Genomic DNA, 19,764 nt, shown 5'->3' with positions numbered 1-19,764 from the left:
TCACATCCACCTTAGAGAGGTGTTGTTCATGGTTGAACAGGTTGGTTAAAACCTGCAACTAATGCCTGATTATGGCTGGTAATATTGTCAAAGGAAATTGCACTGCTTGCAATGTTAACAGTGATGGCAAATTGGTTAATGGCATTCATACAGCAGTTAACACAATAGGAAATCACAGTAACTGGTTAAGTCCTTACTACAACTTACAGCATTAATTTGTAATTATTTGGATTTTAAGGTATCAAGAAATAAAAAAAACAAAAAGCATAACAGTGTCCAAAAGAGAAAGAAGATTGATGTTGATGGATTTTTCATCTGTATGGTTGTTGTGTTTCAACTCTACTTCTTTTAAAAGGGAGCAGTTTTATGATCAATATCTGAGGTTGATCATATGACTATCTTTCCAGAAGCTTCTGAACACTTTGCATTGAACAGACATTAGACCTAATGCTGGACTGGGACTAGAGATAGCTCTCTATTTCCAGGCAGGTCTTGATTTAGGGAAATATCAAAAGTCTTCACGTGCATACAAGTGCTAGTGTAATTGCAGTAACCCCATTACCCTGGAATGGAAATGCTAATGGGACAAAGTTAGAGCTCTGCTGTGAAAATACCAGCTGGTCCCCCAAAACTCACCAAGTCACCCTTTATTTCCACATGGCCTCTGACCAGCTAGATCGAAGACAGTCCCTAGAAAGAGCAGACTCACTGAGTCTCCTGGTTATTTTTCTTTCCTTAGTGCATGAATCTTTATTTATATTCCACCACCAGGAAGAAAGGAAACACCCGACTGGCCAGAGACAATCCTGCCCTTCTTAACAAAGGGCAATGCTGAGTGATCAGACAGTGAAGGGGAGGGCAGTGATTAAATCAAAATAGAGTTGGAGGGGGAAATAATGCACTCCATTCCCTGCGGTGCCCACCTCTCCCTGAACAACTCCAGGGTGTTGGTGGACACCGCCTGGTTCTTCTCCAGAGACACCCGGGCTCTAAGGTAATCATGGAAGAGGGGCAGGCAATTGGCCCTAACAACCCCCTCCATGGCCCACTGCCTGGACCTGTTAATGGCCTCCACAGCCTTCTGTGGTTGGTGTTTATTACAGCTAACTATCATACAAAAACATTTCATTCCTCAGACATCTAAATATCTAGACTATTAGGATGGAGGATCCTTCCTTAAATAATCTGAGTTAAGATGGAGTATGAGATCTTTATACCATTAGGTCATGTTATGATACAGTGATGATGTCATGACAGTGTCTCTTAAAGGTATTTTAGGAGACATTACACAATATTCCCTATTTCCAAAGATACAAACCTATGCCAAATAGTTATACATGGTTGTACATAAGCACTTGTCAATTTGATAATTACACAAGTAATTATACATCAAAGGAAAACAAGAGTTATACTTTTAATTGACATCCTCTGGTCTGACTTGTCTTGTACATTTCAAAGTGGAACTCCAGTATGACCAATACATTATTTTGCAAGATTATTTTTAACTGGATATTTTCCCTCTGCAAGGGAATTCTTGAGGATGGGTGCAATGTCGAGATGGTCGTGTGGAGCACTAACAATTATTTTGAGGAAATGAGTAAACATGGGGAGATTCCAACTGGCTAGAAGTTGCAAATATATTTCTCCTATTGAAGAAAAGCAACTACAGATCCATAATCCTAATCTTATTGAAAACAAATGGAATTAGTAATCAGGGTTGGTAACTTAAATTCACATCATACTTTCGATGTAACTAGCAATATACGCAGCTGTTGAAAATAGACCAAACTGAGAACGCAAGGAGAATAGGAGAGGCCAAAAAGATTTAATGATGAGAAGGTTGTTAAAACTGAAGAAAGAGAAGAAATGGAGTGACACAGGATGAGAATTCTACAGAACTGGTGTCCTCAGATGACTAAGGCAGGACAGGGGAAAGGAGGATGTACAAGAGGTCACTGCTACCTCACAGCGCCAGAGACATGGGTTCAATTTCCACCTCAGGCGACTCTCTGTGTGGAGTTTGCACATTCTCCCCGTGTCTGCGTGAGTTTCCTCAGGTGCTCTGGTTTCCTCCCACAATCCAAAAATGTGCAGGTTAGGTGAATTGGCCAGGCTAAATTGCCTGTAGTATAAGGTGAAGGGGTAAATATAGGGGAATAGGTCTGGATCGGTTGTGCTTCGGCGGGTCGGTGTGGGCTTGTTGGGCTGAAGGGCCTGTTTCCACACTGTAAATAATCTAAGTAAAATCTAAGGTCAGAGTTAGGGGAATGCAGAGTCTCATTCAGAGCAAGGACTGGAGGTGCTGTCAGAGGCAGCTTGGGCAAGATCAGAAAGAGATTTAAAAACAAGGGTAAGTCTTAATTTGAGGTACTGGAGTAAGGGAAATTAACTTAGAGATAGAAATAAAATAGTAGACTACTTAAAGTGCTAAAATCTAGTGTTAGATCATGGTCCAGAGTGTAGTGCTAGAAAAGCACAGCAGGCCAGCCAGCATCCGAGGAGCAGGAGAATCAACATTTCAGGCATATGCTCTTCATCAGGAATCATGCCCAAAATGTTGATTCTCCTGTTCCTCAGATGCTGCCTGACCTGCTGTGCTTTTCCAGCACCACATTCCCGATTCTGAGCTCCAGCATCTGCAATCCTTACTTTCTCCCAGTGTTAGATCATAGAATGAAAAAACACAGGGGAATATTTCAGCCACAGGATCAGATCTTGTCTGATGAGTCTTGCACACATTTCTGAGGTGGCATTTGTAACTGACAGGAGGAAACCATGCCCTAAAACCTTTGAGGAAGTATCATTGAGATAAGACACTATTTTAAGCAAAACTAGCAAAGCAAAGTTCAGCTTCCTCCATGGCATCAGTCCTGAATTGGAACCAAATTTTCACAACCTGAAACGTCACATGTAACTGCGAGTTGAGCAAACCAACCACATCTCCATACCGTCACCAAGACCACATCTTCCAACCTTCGTAATGTTGCCTGACTTCATCCCATCTCAGCTTATCAGTCGTTAAAACCCTCACTCATGCTTTACAACTTCAAGACTAGACTATTCTCAAGCATGTCTACCAGGTCCCCCACATTGCACTCTGGAAAGAACCATAAAGCTATACAGCACGGAAACAGACCCTTCGGTCCAACTCGTCCATGCTGACGAGATATCTCAATCTAATCTAGTCCCATTTGCCAGCACTTGGCCCATATCCCTACAAACCCTTCCTATTCATATACCCATCCAAATGCCTTTTAAATGATGTAATTGTACCAGCCTCCATTACTTCCTCTGACAGCTTATTCCATACATGTAACACCTTCTGTGTGAAAAAGTTGCCCCTTAGGTCCTTTTTAAATCTTTCCCTTCTCACCTTAAACCTTTGCCCTTGAGTTCTGGACTTCCCACTCCCAGGGAAAAGACTTTGGCTATTCACCCTGTCTATGCCCCTCATGATTTTATAAACCTCTATAAAGTCACCCCTCAGCCTCTGACACTCCAGGGAAAACAGTCCTCGCCTATTCAACCTCTCCCTATAGCTCAAATCCTCCAACCCTGGCAACATCCTTGTAAATCTTTTCTGAACCCTTTCAAGATTCACAACATCCTTTCTATAGCAGGGAGAAATGCACACTGTATTCCAAAACAGGTCTAACCAATGCCATGTACAGCCACAACATGACCTCCCACCTCCTGTACTCAAAGCACTGACCGATAAAGCATACGAAACACCTTCTTCACTATCCTTCACTACCTGTGACTCCACTTTCAAGGAACTATGAACTACCACTCCAAAGTCTTTTTGTTCAGCAACACTCCACAAGGCCTGACCATTAAGTGTATATGTCCTGCTCTGATTTGCCTTTCCAAAATGCAGCACCTCACATTTATCTAAATTAAACTCCATCTGCCACTCCTCAGCCCATTAGCCCATCTGGTCAAGATCCTGTTGTACTCTGAGGTAACCATCTTCGCTGTCCACTACACGACCAATTTTGGTGTCAACTGCAAACTTACTAACTGTACCTCCTGTACATAAGGCTATCTAAAACTTTGCTCTTAAACTTTTATTCACATCCAACTTTGCACATTGCACTAGAAGCAATAACTTGATTTAAAATATTCATCCTTGTCTTGAAGTGCTCCATGTAGCCTTGCCCCTCACTTTCACTCTGACACCCTCCTAGATATAGCATTCCAAAAGATTTTCACTGATCTAATTCTAGCCTCTTGATCATCCTTGGTTTTAGGCGCTGTACGTTGGCTGTGCTAAAGCTTTCTTGATCCTAAGCTCTCTAATTCTCTACCCAAACCCCTGCATCTATACCTTACTCTATTCTTTTACGAAGCTTCCTAAACTCCAACGCTTTCACCAAGATTTTCGCCATCTGCGTTCATATCACCTTGCACAGAGTCGTGTTAAAATTTATTTTGTCACACCCCTATGACTCCTCCAGGCATTAAAAAAGGCTATCTAAATACAAGTGATTGTTGCTATTAAGAGGAGCTAATTTGCAATAGAGAATGAGTCAGATGCCATGGGCAGTCCCTGCTTGTTTTCATGGTGATTCAGTGCCTCTGATACTGAAGGGTGTACATTTAAGTTTCTCTGCAAGACCTGAGCACAAACATTAAGGATGACACACCAGTGCAATACTGAGAAATGCTGCACTGTCACAGATGCAGTGTGACCTTAATCGAGATCTTCTCACACAACGTATCCTCATTGCTGTCCAAAGCAGAGCAGAAAAATTATCTCCCGAGTCCTGGCCAACATTCATCCCTTGATTTAGCATTACAAATCAGATTATCTGGTCTTTATCATATTGCTGATTGCGATTTGTGGCTCTTTGAAAAATGTCTTTCTCATTTCCTGCCATGATGATGCTGTCATAGAGTCACAGAGGTTTATAGCATAGAAACAGGCCCTCCAGCCTAGCTTGACCATACTGCCCAGTTTTCACAATTAATCTAGTCCTATTTGCCTGCATTTGGTCCATATCCCCTCTACCTATCCCATCCATGTACCTGTCCAAACATTTCTTAAATGACAAAATTGTAATCACCTCTATCACTATCTCTGGCAGCCTGATACAGATACTCACCACCCTCTGTGAAAGAATTGTCCCCCGGACCCTTTTATATCTCTCCCCTCTCACCTTAAACCTATGCCATCTAGTTTTAGACTCCCCTGCTGTTGGCTATCTACCTTATCTATGTCTCTCATGATTTTATAGACCCCCATAAGGTCTACGCTCAGTCTCCCACACCCCAGGGAAAAAAAGTCCCAGCATATCCAGCCTCTCCTTATAACTCAAACCTTCCAGTTCAGGTAGCATCTTATTAAACCCTTTCTTCGAGCAGAGAAAATGTGGCAATAGATGCAAAGACAATGAGATAACTGATGAGGTTTTCTGTTTTAGTGATGTGCGTTGAGGGATAAATATTAGCCAAGACACTTGGTGGGGAATGCTCTACTCTTAATGTTGTGGCATTAGACTTTCACATCCACCTGAAATGCTAAAGGGGTCCCTGGCTTAGTCTCATTTCTGAAGGACAACAGGTCTAATGATGGTCCTTTGTACTGAGCTAGATCAGCAATCTGAATATTGTTCTCAACAAGGCCAAGTCACAACCTTCTGATCCAGAAGTGTGTGTGCTAGCACTGTGCAGCAAGGAGTGCAGACAAGTAATATAGAGAATAGGATCTCAAACTACACCAATGCAGTTTGGGAAGTTAAATTTCAAAAATGCTTTAGGAACATAAAGCAACAACTTGGTAAAAGTGACTGTGAAGGTTTTGAATAGCAATTTTAAGGACTAGAATGTTCTTGAAGCAATGTTCTTACCTAGTCTTGAGCTATGTAACTCTAGCCCCACAACAACACTATAGAGTCTTAATTACCTTCTGAATATTCAAGCAAGATAAAACAATTGGCCCATCACCCTGAGAATGAGTTGAAACACTACACATATAAAATCGCTAATGTGGCACCTTATGTGACAATTATGTCATATTGTCCTTTGACCTCACTCGAACTGTAAGAACAAACATTTACCTTCCAAAGTAAAGCAATTGGCAAGTATGGCCTGGAGTAACCATAGCTATCCATGCAGGACGGCAAGTTGCATTAAAAGTATGTGAGTAGGAGTGATGAGAGAGCAGCATTTAGAGTTGGAATGCCAGTGGCATGTATGTGAAGGGAAGACAGGTACTACAGCATAGGTTAAAACTTGCCTTTTAAGTGAGGGGAAAAAAAGGAAAATAGAGTTATACAAGTAAAGATAACAGTGAACATCACTTAGCATTGGGCTAAGGAATAGTTGAATAGTCAAAATATATGTCAGGATGAAGACAAAGGAGCAGGTGAAGGATTTCATTGAAGAAAGAAACTGATTGAAATTGGAGGGAAATGTAATTAGTGAAAAAATATTATTTAACCCTGGCTCTATAAGAAAACAGTCCTTGTAAAGTGACAAATTTCCCTTGTTTTAACTGTTTTGCCACAGATAAACATGAATGGCCTCCATCTACTGTCTCAAAGCAAAGTAGTTTAATTTATAGATGGCAATGAACTGGACAAGGACTCCTTATACAGTGTATTTGAAAGGTAAACTTACAGCGAATGTGTGTGAGATAACCAATGCTGAACTAAACCATTCAAAGAAAGCATAGGTTGTAAGTATTTCCCACAAAGAAAATGGAACTCATCAAGCAGACAGACAACTAGCACTACACTGTTAGCTGACAAAGTTCAACCCAAGGATGTCAGGATCTAAAGCAAAGGCAGCTTTTTAAAAAAAAATCGATCCATTCAGAGTTGCTATTACACACCCCTGGAGCAGGCAAGAGCTGAACCCAGGTTTCCCAGTCTAGTGGTAGGGATACTATCACTGTACCACAAGAGGCTCCCTGAACTCCGACTTTAATGTTGAAGTTACACAAGCCTTAATTAGGATTCCTGCAGCGGTTCAGTCAAACTCTTAAAGGGGCTGAGTTTTACCATCCCATAGATGCAGAGGTAGGTGTACCTGTGAGGTGGATCTTCAGCAGCAGGCAGTAAGATTGATCTGTTCCATAGATGTGGCAGAAGATTTGTGCTTTACAGGGCTGATTCCAGGGCATCCTCCTGCCTCATGGAGAGGGGACCTTTCACATACAGTTGGCCTCCCTGCCGTAGACCAGGAGCCTATTGGAGCCTCATGCAGGAAACAAAGCCCCAGTAATTAACCCCCACCAAGGGTTTCCTCGCTATGCTTGGCCCTCTGAATTTTAATCTGTATTTGCTCACCTCCATCCACTTCTTTTTAGGTAGCATTGATTCTCTGATGTCCCCAACCCACCTTTCTGGGTGGCATTACCAAGGCTCCTGAATGAGCTGGTGGCCAGTTAGCTGACTGGAGGTAGATTAGATTACTTACAGTGTGGAAACAGGCACTTCAGCCCAACAAGTCCACACCGACCTTCCAAAGAGCAACCCACCCAGACCCATTTCCCTACATTTGCCCCTTCACCTAACACTACGGGCAATTTAGCATGGCCAATTCACCTGACCTGCACATCTTTGGACTGTGGGAGGAAACCAGAGTACCCGGAGGAAACCCACGCAGACACGAGGAGAATGTGCAAACTCCACACAGACAGTTGCCCATGGAGGGAATTGAACCCAGGTCTCTGGCGCTGTGAGGCAGCAGTGCTAACCACTGTGCCACCATGCAGCCCCCTGTAATTCAGTGTTTTTTCAGTGCCCACATTAGAATGTAGCCCATCCCCTGGACATATGTTGACAGTTTAATCAACCTGCAAAGCAATGCTATAACACCCGAACATTGATTTCTCCACCTCCTGATGCTGTCTGGCTTGCTGTGCCCTTCCAGCCTGCTGCCTGTCTAAGTTACATACTTCTGGAGCAGGCAGGACTTGAACCTCAGCAGGGAGACTATCACTGCATCATGGGAGACCCATTAGAGTCATAGAGATGTACAGCATGGAAACACCCCTTTCAGTCCAACTCGCCCATGCCGACCAGATACCGTAACCTAATCTAGTCCCATTTACCAGCACTTGACCCATATCTCTCTAAAGCCTTCTTTTTTTACTATACAGTTTTTTTCACTTTTTGTTGTTCTCATCCCATGGAGCTCCCTTAATGAGCGTTCCTGTTGCTTGACAAGGTTAAAGTAAGGGTGAACCTACTTGAGAAGCATTAACTGAACATGATTGCAGAGGACTTTCATTGATTTAGTTTCTATTGGTATGGTCAGTGGAACCTGAAAGAGAAAACCTACCCAGCCTTTCTAAAAGTGAAAAGTACCTACTTTCCATTTGGAAAACATAACTAAAATTTTAACTATGAACATAGGAGCAGGAGTAGGCCCCTAGATCCCTCAAGCCCACTCTCTCATTCAATAAGATCATATCTGACCTCCAGATTCCCAACTACTCCTGGTAACCTTTCACCCCTTGTGAATCAAGAAGCTATCTGCCTTTGACTTAAAAGAGAATTCAAGGGCTCTGCTTTTATTGCCTTTTGTGGAATAGAATTCCAAAGAATCATGAATTTCTTTGAGAGAAAATGTTCCTCATTAGTGGGTGGTACAGTGGCACAGTGGTTAGCACTGCTGCCTCACAGCTCCAGAGACCCGGGTTTAACTTCCACCTCAGGCAACTGTCTGTGTGGAGTTTGCACATTCTCCTCGTGTCTGCGTGGGTTTTCTCCGGGTACTCCAGCTTCCTCCCACGGTCCAAAAATGTGCAGTTAGGTGAATTGGCCATGCTAAATTGCCCGTAGTGTTAGGTGAAGGGGTAAATGGAGGGATAGGTCTGGCTGGGTTGCTCTTCGGAGGGTCAGTGTGGATCTGTTGGGCCGAAGGGCCTGTTTCCACACTGTAAGTAATCTAATCTAACCTCTGTTTTAAATGGGGTAACTCTTTATTTTAAACAGTCACCCCTAATTCTCAAGAGGAAACTCCTTTTCCAGGTACATCCTGACAAGAGCCTGCAAGATCTCTTATGTTTGAAACAAGTGCCTCTTGTGCCAGTAGATATAAGCTTGTCCAACATTTTCTCGTAAGCCAATCTGATCACTTGGGGAATAGTCTAGTGAACTGTCTCTGAGTTGCCTCCCACACCCACACTATACACAGGACTCCAGACGTGCTCTCACCTCTGCTCTAGACAACTGAAGCAATCTCTCCGTGCTTTCGAACAAAAAGAGAAATTGCTATAGAAACTCAGCAGGCCCTGGAGCATCTGTGGACCAAAAGAGTTAATATTTCGGGTCCCTTCTTTGGAAGGGACCCTTCTTCAGAACTGAAGAGTTTTGAACATTTTTCTGCACAGTTTTGTATTCAATTCCACTCACAAACAACGACAACATTATGTTGGTTTTTCTAATAACATTTTCCAGTTCTTATACCAGGGTGCCCAGATCCCTCTGCATCTCAGAGCTCTACAATTTAGATAACATATTCATCTTTTTTATGCTTCCATCCAAAGTTGACAATTTCACAGTTTCCCACTTTATACTCCCTTTGCCAGATCTTTGTCAATTCATTTATTTTATATATATATATACACACACCCCTTTGTAGGGTCTTAATTCCTCCTCACAACTTCTTCTTTGCAACCTATCTTTGCCACATCAGCAATGCTAGCAGCTATATTTTAGTGCCTTCTAAGTCTAAAATGCTGAAACCTCAACACTAATGTTTAGGCCACTTTTGGAATATTGCATTCAATTCTGGTCTCTTTGCTGTAGGAATGATGTTGTGAAACTTGAAAAGATTCAGAAAATATTTACACGGAAGTTGCCAAGGTTTGAGGGTTTTAGTTGTAGGGCATTGTTTGAAATCTAAGTACGGTGCACCCATCAGTTTCCCTTAATCGACCACATAAGTTCCTTCCTCAAAGAACCCCAATGAATTGGCTAAATATGATTTCCCTTTCACAAAATCATGCTCACGCTGCTTGATTACGTCAATTTTTTCTAAGTGCCCTGCTGTAATATCATTAACGGTAGTTTGCAATATCTTCCCAAGGACAGATGCTAAACTAACTATCCAATAGTTTCCTGCTTTCTTTCTATCTCCCTTTTGAATAAAGGAATTACATTTAATATTTTTCAATCAAATTGAATCTTCCACCCAAGTTTAAGTCAATAATATAGATCAGGAAAATTGCCAGTCCTTGCTTTTTTATCTCCAGTCTGAATAGACTGAGTTATTTTCCCTGGACCATCAGAGGTTGAGGGGTGACCTTATGGAGGTTTTATAACACTATGAGAGGCATGGATAGGGTGAATAGCCAAGGTCTTTTTCGCAGGTTAGAGGAGTCAAAAATGAGACAGCATAGGTTTAAGGTGAGAGGGGAAAGATTTAGAAAGAACCTAAGGAGCAACTTCTTTACACAGAGGGTGGTGCATGCATGGAATGAACTCCCAGAGGAAGCGGTGAGGCTGGTACAATTACAACATTTAAAAGGCATCTCGATAGGTATATGAATAGGAAGAGTTTAGAGGGATATGGTCAAATGCTGGCAAATTAACTAGGTTAATTTAGGATATCTGATCGGCATGGGCAAATTGGACCAAAGGGCCTGTTTACACATTGTACATCTCTATGACTGTATGATTAATCCCTGAGGTATACCACTCATTACATCTTGCTAACCAGAAAATGACCCATTTATGCCTGCTTTCTGTTTTTCCCTCTTAGTTAGTCAATCTTCTATCCTTGCCAATGTGATAACCACTCCGCCACAAGCTTTTACTTTCCATAATAACTATTGATGTTCTAGATGTAAGTTGGCTTGCTGAGCTGGAAGGTTCATTTTCATGTTGAAAACAAATCTTTCAACTCAGCGAGCAAACCTACACTCAGAACCTCAACCTGATATGATACATTATTTAATCCCTGCTGGCAGTCTAAGTACAGTGCACCCATCAACTCTCCTTCATCCACCACATGAGTTCCTTCGTCAAAGAACCCCAATGAATTGGTTAAATATGATTTCCCTTTCACAAAACCATGTTGACACTGTCAGATTACCTCAGTTTTTTCTAAGTGCCCTGCTGTAATATCATTAACGATAGTTTGCAATAGCTTTTCAAGAACAGATGTTAAACTAACTGCCCAATAGTTTCCAGCTTTCTTTCTTTCTCCCTTTTTGAATAAAGGAATTACATTTAATATTTTGCAATCAAATTGAATCTTCTACAAAACATCCATGTTTAAGTCAGTAACACAGATCAGGAAAAGTGCCAGTCCTAATACCAACCCCTGCATATTTGTCTCCAATCTGAAAAACAACCTTTTATCGCTATTTTACTAGGTCATGTTATTCAGTCAGCTTTATATCCATGCTGTCACTATCCCTTTATACCATCGATTTTAATATTTTTGAGAACTCTGACACTTTATCAAACTCACTTCAAACATTGACACACATCGTGTCAATCATACTAGCCTCATAAATCCTATCCGAAAATGTGTTGCTGAAAAAGCGCAGCAGGTCAGGCAGCATCCAAGGAGCAGGAGAGTCGATGTTTCAGGCATGAGCCCTTCTTCAGGAATCCTGAAGAAGGGCTCATGTCCGAAACGTCGACTCTCCTGCTCCTTGGATGCTGCCTGACCTGCTGCGCTTTTCCAGCAACACATTTTCAGCTCTGATCTCCAGTATCTGCAGTCCTCACTATCTCCTCATAAATTCTATCTCCTACCTCATCAAAAACTTAACTAAGTTAGTTCAGCATTATTTTCCTTTAACACACCTGCACTAGTTTTCCTTAATTAATTAATCTACTTTTCTCCAAGTGATTTTTAATTTGAGCTGGATTAGCATCTTTAAAAGCTTTCCCACCATTCTTAGTTAAACTGGCCTTAGTTGCTAGCTTTACCCTGACACCCAGTTTTGAAAAGCTTGTAGAATGATAGTATCATAGAATAGTTACAGGACAGGAGTAAGCCATTCAGCCCTTCATATCCATGCCAACTTGCTGGAAGAACAAGTTAGCTAGCCCCACTCCCTTGTTTCTCCCCTTCACACCACAGTTTAGTTTTCCTTCTGTGTCAGTTACTCAGTTCCCTATTGAAAACCATGAATGAACCTTCTTCTACCATCACTTAAAGTAAAGCATCTCAGATCCAAATGATGTTGTTAAAAAGAACTTTTTCCTTCTTATTGCCTTTGGTTCTTTTCTATTTTGGTGAAATTAGAGTCCTCTGGTCCTCAATCCTTCTACCGTGGGAACATTTTTTTTCGAATTTACTCTCTGTACAAACCCTGCAAGCACAGTGGCTTAGTGGTTAGCACTGCTGCCTCACAGTACCAGGGACTTGGGTTTGATTCCAGCCTAGAATGACTGCCTGTTTGGAGTTTGCACGTTCTCCCTGTGTCTGCGTGGGTTTCATCCGTGTGCTCCGGTTTCCTCCCACAATACAAAGATGTGCAGGTTAGGTGAATTGGCCATGCTAAATTGTCCATAATGTTCAGGGATGTAGAGGTTAGGTGCATTAGTCAGGGGTAAATGTAGGGGAATGGTTCTGGATGGGTTACTCTTGTTTGAGCTGAAGGGTCTGTTTCCACACAGTGGGGATTCTATGAATACAATGGTTCTGCATTTGTCAGTTTCAATTTCCTTTTTGTATTCATTTCAGACTTAATAGGGTTGGTGATTCATGAAAGTGAAACAAAACATGTTGTACAAAAATTCCCTACAGTTGTAAGTATTCTAATATAGTTGTACTTAAATACACGACTACATCTAACAGCATTTGCTTTTTATTTATGCTGATGGAGAAAAACACATTGATTTTGTCATTTATTGACTTCAGCATAGATGGACAGATTTGATATTTAATTTTCTTTACATAATTAGTTTTGTTTGCACATTTTAAATGAAAAACCTTGTCAATAAAACTGTATGATAATTTCCCCTATCTTAATCACAACTTAGTGATTCTTTTAAGCATCTAGGATTTCTAAACCAAAAACAGAAATTGCTGGGATAAAACTCAGCAGGTCTGGCAGCATCTATAGAGAGAAATCCGAGTTTTCTATCTCTTTTCTTAAGTGTGGAAATGCACAGGAAAAGAAAATGAAATTGATCATTTGTGTCCAGATAATTTACCTGAAACATCATGCACTGCCTCCCACTCATTCCCCTTCACTCGCATCATCAGCTTGCTTGCAGCCATGTGAAAATTGGCAATGCCCCAAGCTATTTCCTCAATAAGAGGTGGCCCCAAAAATATTTTACACTTTGCTGCTTTGTATCATTTGTCAATTGTGGTGCACTGGATTAGAAGTCACTATAGTATACCCTCTCAACAGAGAAAGACAATGAATAAAGGTTTAACCTAAAGATCACCATAACTTAGAGAGTAGCAAGGCGTGAAGGAGAGTGCTTCATGGTAACCACAGCAAATGAACCTGTTGGAGTTACTCTGTAGTGCAAGACAGCCAACCACCCAAATGTGCTCAGCAATCACCTCGCTGTAAGTAAAGGGATCATGTTGCTCAAGTTGTGAATAAGATAGCTAAGTTGAGCCATCGAGTCATAGAGGTGTACAGCACGGAAACGGACCCTTTGATCCAACTCGTCCATGCCGACCAGATATCCCAACCCAATCCAGTTCCACCTGCCAGCACCCAACCTTTTTCCTTCAAAACCTTCCTATTAATATACCCATCCAGATGTCTTTTAAATGTTGCAGTTGTACTAACCTCCAACACTTCACCTGGCAGCTCATTCCATACACATACTATCCTCTGCATGAAAAAGTTGCCCTTTAGGTCTCATTTATGTCTTTCCCCTCCTACCCTAAAACCTATGCCCTCTAGTTCTGGACTCCCCCACCCCAGGAAAAAGACTTTGTCTGTTTATCCTATCCATGCCCCTCATGATTTTATAAACCTCTATAAGGTAACCCCCTCAGCCGCCAATGCTCCGGGGAAAACAGCCCCAGCCTGTTCAGCCTCTCCCTGTAGCTCAAATCCTCCAGCCCTGGCAATATCCTTATAAATCTTTGCTGAACCCTTTCAAGTTTCACAACATCTTTCTGATAGGAAGGAGACCAGAATTGCACACAATATTCCAACACTGGCAGAACCAATGTCCTGTACAGCTGCAACATGACCTCCCAACCCCTGTACTCAATACTCTGACCAATAAAGGAATGCATACCAAATACCTTTTTCACTATCCTGTCTAAGAGCTATGAACCTGTACTCCAAGGTCTCTTTGTTCAGCAACACTCTCTAGGATCTTATCATTAAGTGCATAAGTCCTGCTAAGATTTGCTTTCCCAAAATGCAGCACCTCACATTTATCTAAATTAAACTCCATCTGCCACTTCTCAGCCCATTGGCCCATCTGATCAAGATCCTGTTGTAATCTGAGGTAACCTTCTTCACTAAGTAAAAAATGAGGTCTGCAGATGCTGGAGATCACAGCTGCAAATGTGTTGCTGGTCAAAGCACAGCAGGTTAGGCAGCATCTCAGGAATAGAGAATTTGACGTTTCGAGCATAAGCCCTTCATCAGGAATAAGAGAGAGAGAGCCAAGCAGGCTGAGATAAAAGGTAGGGAGGAGGGACTAGGGGGAGGGGCGATGGAGGTGGGATAGGTGGAAGGAGGTCAAGGTGAGGGTGATAGGCCGGAGTGGGGTGGGGGCGGAGAGGTCAGGAAGAGGATTGCAGGTTAGGAGGGCGGTGCTGAGTTGAGGGAACCGACTGAGACAAGGTGGGGGGAGGGGAAATGAGGAAGCTGGAGAAATCTGAATTCATACCTTGTGGTTGGAGGGTTCCCAGGCAGAAGATGAGGCGCTCCTCCTCCAGCTGTCGTGTAGTTGTGTTCTGCCGGTGGAGGAGTCCAAGGACTTGCATGTCCTCGGTGGAACTCCACCGAGGACATGCAAGTCCTTGGACTCCTCCACCGGCAGAACACAACTACACGACGGCTGGAGGAGGAGCGCCTCATCTTCCGCCTGGGAACCCTCCAACCACAAGGTATGAATTCAGATTTCTCCAGCTTCCTCATTTCCCCTCCCCCCACCTTGTCTCAGTCGGTTCCCTCAACTCAGCACCGCCCTCCTAACCTGCAATCCTCTTCCTGACCTCTCCGCCCCCACCCCACTCCGGCCTATCACCCTCACCTTGACCTCCTTCCACCTATCCCACCTCCATCGCCCCTCCCCCTAGTCCCTCCTCCCTACCTTTTATCTCAGCCTGCTTGGCTCTCTCTCTCTTATTCCTGATGAAGGGCTTATGCTCGAAACGTCGAATTCTCTATTCCTGAGATGCTGCCTAACCTGCTGTGCTTTGACCAGCAACACATTTGCAACCTTCTTCACTGTCCACTACAACTCCAATTTTGGCATCATCTGCAAACTTACTAACTATACCTCTTATGTTTACATCCAAATCATTTATGTAAATGATGAAAAGTAGTGGACCCAGCACTGATTGTTGTGGCATTCCACTGGTCACAGGCCTCCACCACCACCCTCTGTCTTCTACCTTTGAGCCAGTTCTGTATCCAAATGGCTAGTTCTCCCTGTATTCCATGAGATCTAACCTTGCTAATCAGTCTCCCATGTGGAACCTTGTTGAATGCCTTACTGAAGTCCACATAGATCACATCTACCACTCTGCCCTCATTAATCTTCTTTGTTACTTCTTCAAAAAACTCAATCAAGTTTGTGAGACATGATTTCCTATGCACAAAGCCACGTTGGCTATCCCTAATCAGTCCTTGCCTTTCAAAATACATCTAAAAATTTCTCAGCAAGAGACCCAGCAATCACTTCTCTAGCTTCCTACAGAGTCCTAAGGTACACCTGATCAGGTCCTGGTGATTTATCTAATTTATATGTTTCAAGACATCCAGCACTTCCACCTCTGTAATATGGACATTTTTCAAGATGTCACCATCTATTTCCTTACATTCTATATCTTCCACATCCTTTTCCACAGTAAATACTAATGCAAAAAACTCATTTATAGTATCTCTCCCATCTCCTGTGGCTTGACCCAAAGGCTGCCTTGCTGATCTTTAGAGAGGCCCTATTCTCTCCCTCATTACCCTTTTGTCCTTAATGTATTTGTAAAAACCCTTTGATTCTCCTTAACCCTATTTGCCAAAGCTATCTCGTGCCCCTTTTTTGCCCTCCTAATTTCTTTCTTAAGTATTCTCCTACTGCCTTTATACTCTTCAAATGCTTCACCCGATCTATCCTGTCTATACCTGGCATATGCTTCCTTCTTTTTCGTAACCAAACCCTCAATTTCTTTAGTTATCCAGCATTCCCTATACCTACCAGCCTTTCCTTTCCCCCTAATAGGAATATACTTTCTCTGGATTCTTGTTATCTCATTTCTGAAGGCTTCCCATTTTCCAGCCGTCCCTTTACCTGTGAACATCTGCCTCCAATCAGCTTTTGAAAGTTCTTGCCTAATACTGTCAAAATTGGCCTTTCTCCAATTTAGAACTTCAACTTTTAGATCTGGTCTGTCCTTTTCCATCACTATTTTAAATATAATAGAATTAAGTCCGCTGGCCCCAAAGTGCTCCCCCACTGACACCTCAGTCACCTGCCCTGCCTTATTTCTCAAGAGTAGATCAAGTTTTGTACCTTCTCTAGTAGGTACATCCACATACTGAATCAGAAAATTGTCTTGTACACACTTAACAAATTCCTCTCCACCTAAACCCTTAACACTGCGGCAGTCCTAGTCTATGTTTGGAAAGTTAAAATCCCCTACCATACCCATCCTATTATTCTTACAGATAACTGAGATCTCCTTACAAATTTCCTCTATCATGGGGTCTATAATACAATCACAATACAAAGATCATCCCTTTCTAATTTCTGAGTTCCATCCAAATAACTTCCCTGGATATATTTCTGGAAATATCCTCCCTCAGTGTAGCAGTAATGCTATCCCTTATCAAAAATGCCACTCCCCCTCCCCTCTTGCCTCCCTTTCTATCCTTCCTGTAGCATTTGTATCCTGGAACATTAAGCTGCCAGTCCTGCCCATCCCTGAGCCAGGTTTCTGTAATTTTTATGATATCCCAGTCCCATGTTCCTAACCATGCCATGAGTTCATCTGCCTTCCCTGTTAGGCCCCTTGCATTGAAATAAATGCAGTTTAACTTACCATTTCTACCTTGTTTTCTGCTTTGTCCCTGCTTACCCTGACTGTCTGGCTCACCTTTGTTTTCAATTGTGCCAGTCTCAGATTGATCTCTTTCCTCACTATCTCCTGGATCACACCCACCAAACCCCCCACCCCCACCTTACCAGTTTAAATCCTCCCGAGCAGCTCTAGCAAATCTCCCAGCCAGTATATTAGTCCCCTTCCAAGTTAGGTGATGAATGTAATAAAAGCAGCAAAAGGTTATAAATATGCAACTTGCCTGGCCATCTGTGGAAAGGGAAGTGGAGTTAATGTTTCAGATTGACGGTTCTGAACTATAACTGCAAAGAAGTGGAGGCTTTGTCTGAAATAGCTGAACTCAATGTTGAGTCCAAAATGCTGTAAAGCATCCAACTCTCATCCTGACTTCGCTGCCCCTACACTTCTCGAATGAAGCATTGTGCACTTTAAGCCTTCCAGGCATTCCGACCTCTGCCTACTATCCTGAATGATATTTTTAAACGAGCTGTTTTTTTTTCACATTCAGTCTTCTCTGATTACATCATTTACTGCCTTACTTGTATTATATTTATTTGTTGTCTTGCACCATGTCTCTTTTGGAACTGTATCACACTTGCCTGAAAAAAGCACTGCATTTTTATTCTATCCTCCCCCACAACAGTGCCACACCCCCACCCACTCCGTGTCCTTTAGAACTATCAAAACCCGATTTGCCTCCCTGGACTTTCCAAGCTGATTAAGGGTGATGAGGTGTAAAGATTATTTCTGTTTCTCTGGACTGCTGTCAGACGTGCTGAGTATTTTCAGTATTTTCTGTTTGTAGCTCAGATTTCTGACATTTGTGGTGTTTTGCATTGAATGAGCAACTTAATTTTACTTGAACCTTCTGCGAAATTCGGCAACATGAACATATTAATTCCTTAGGCAGTAACAGAAACTTGAAGGCAGAGTCACAAGCGAACATGCTTAAAGCTGACAGATGGAATTTTTCAACAATCTTAGTTATAATCCACAGAAGCTTTAAACAAGTCAATCCAAACTGAGGTAATTCTTTTAAAAATAAACATCCACCAATTTAGGGATGTTATGACACGGGTGGGATTTGACCAGGCCCTTTCAGTCCATCAATACCACAAAACAGGTACTGAGCTAAGCCATTGATTCCATCCAATAGAATCACGTATCATTAGCATAGGTATTGAGAATATCTTGGAGAGGTGTCAGATGAAAAGCAGTGCGTTGCTCGTCACGGTTAACGCCGTCCATGGTTGATTGCGTAGTGATTGTTGTGTGCAGTGGAAAGGAAGTAATAAACATAGAAATTTAAGATGACATATTCTTGGGTGTGGACCTCATTGGAATGCAACGTCTTTCCCACAGAGTTACATCCAAATACAAGAAGCGATCAATTCATCACTTCCCCTGATAAGGAGATATTTTTTTAAGAGCGGTATAGACTGGCGTTACTACCACCATAAACTGTATAGGGTTTCTGAATTTTGAGCCAGTGAATGAACAGTGAGATAAAACATTTGCATTCACGTATTGTATTTGAGGTTTATTTTGACATTAATTTATTTTTTGTTGTTTAAAAACTCCCCTTCTGATGTTTTATTTCCTTTGCCAGATGGCAATCATAACTATCAGATAAGTTTACATGTGGACCGTTCTCCCTCTCACAGGTGAGACATCAAGAAGAGGGACCGGCAGTGAAAGCAATCCCCATGTGCTCACTGTAGGGTATTATTCAAATCAGAAACCTGTGGGAGCGCTTTGGTAAGGTGCCAATGACTGGAAATACTTTGAGTTAATGTTTTAATCTCTCAATGAAATACCAGGGTGCCACAAGGTGTTCTGGGACAAAACACATTTGACTTTCCTTTTTAATGAATGAAATTACTTTCCGTATGCCCAGTATTTTATATGTAATTTATCTTTGTTCTAAAAAAATAGCCTTTCGATAAGCAGGGCAAGAGAACAGACAGAGAAAAAAAGTTATCACATAAAAAAGACAAGTTCTCACATTAAAAACAGCAAATCCACACATTAATAAAACAACATAAGCAAGTCCGCACATAAAAGGCACATTTCTAGAGAAATGCCAGCCGAGTCACCAGGGGAATTTGAGATTAAAAGGGGGGGGGGGGGGCAATAACACTGCAAAGTTTTTTCCAGGTTCCCCCCTCAACTTGTTTTGAACATCTCAGCTGCAGTTCTGGATGCTGTGCTCTCCAGGACAATCAGGCGGGTTCAGTTCCATTTCGAGCCTAAATACATGGGATTTGGTGCCCACGGAATGAAACTTAAAATATTATCCGATCTATCCTCGGCTTACAGGTTTACAGCTGATCGTGTGTGTTAACTCGGCGTCTGCAAACCCTTGACTGTACTTTAAACATCGAATTGGGGTGTTGACAAGGTCCAGGGACTGGGGGAATATTCTGCAGGCGCCGACACGGTCACGAGGTTGGGGGGTCTCTGATCCCTTCTCTGACCTTTCGCTGATTCACCAAGTACCGAAACAGGAATTGCCCTCGAAGTGTTGGCTCCGAGCAGGTTAATCCAGTGGGTCACGTCTCGAAAGGGAAACCGAATTGGCCT

The sequence above is a fragment of the Hemiscyllium ocellatum genome, chromosome 22 (assembly GCF_020745735.1).
Source record: "Hemiscyllium ocellatum isolate sHemOce1 chromosome 22, sHemOce1.pat.X.cur, whole genome shotgun sequence".
In the NCBI taxonomy this organism is placed as follows: domain Eukaryota; kingdom Metazoa; phylum Chordata; class Chondrichthyes; order Orectolobiformes; family Hemiscylliidae; genus Hemiscyllium; species Hemiscyllium ocellatum.
This window is presented reverse-complemented; position numbering follows the sequence as displayed.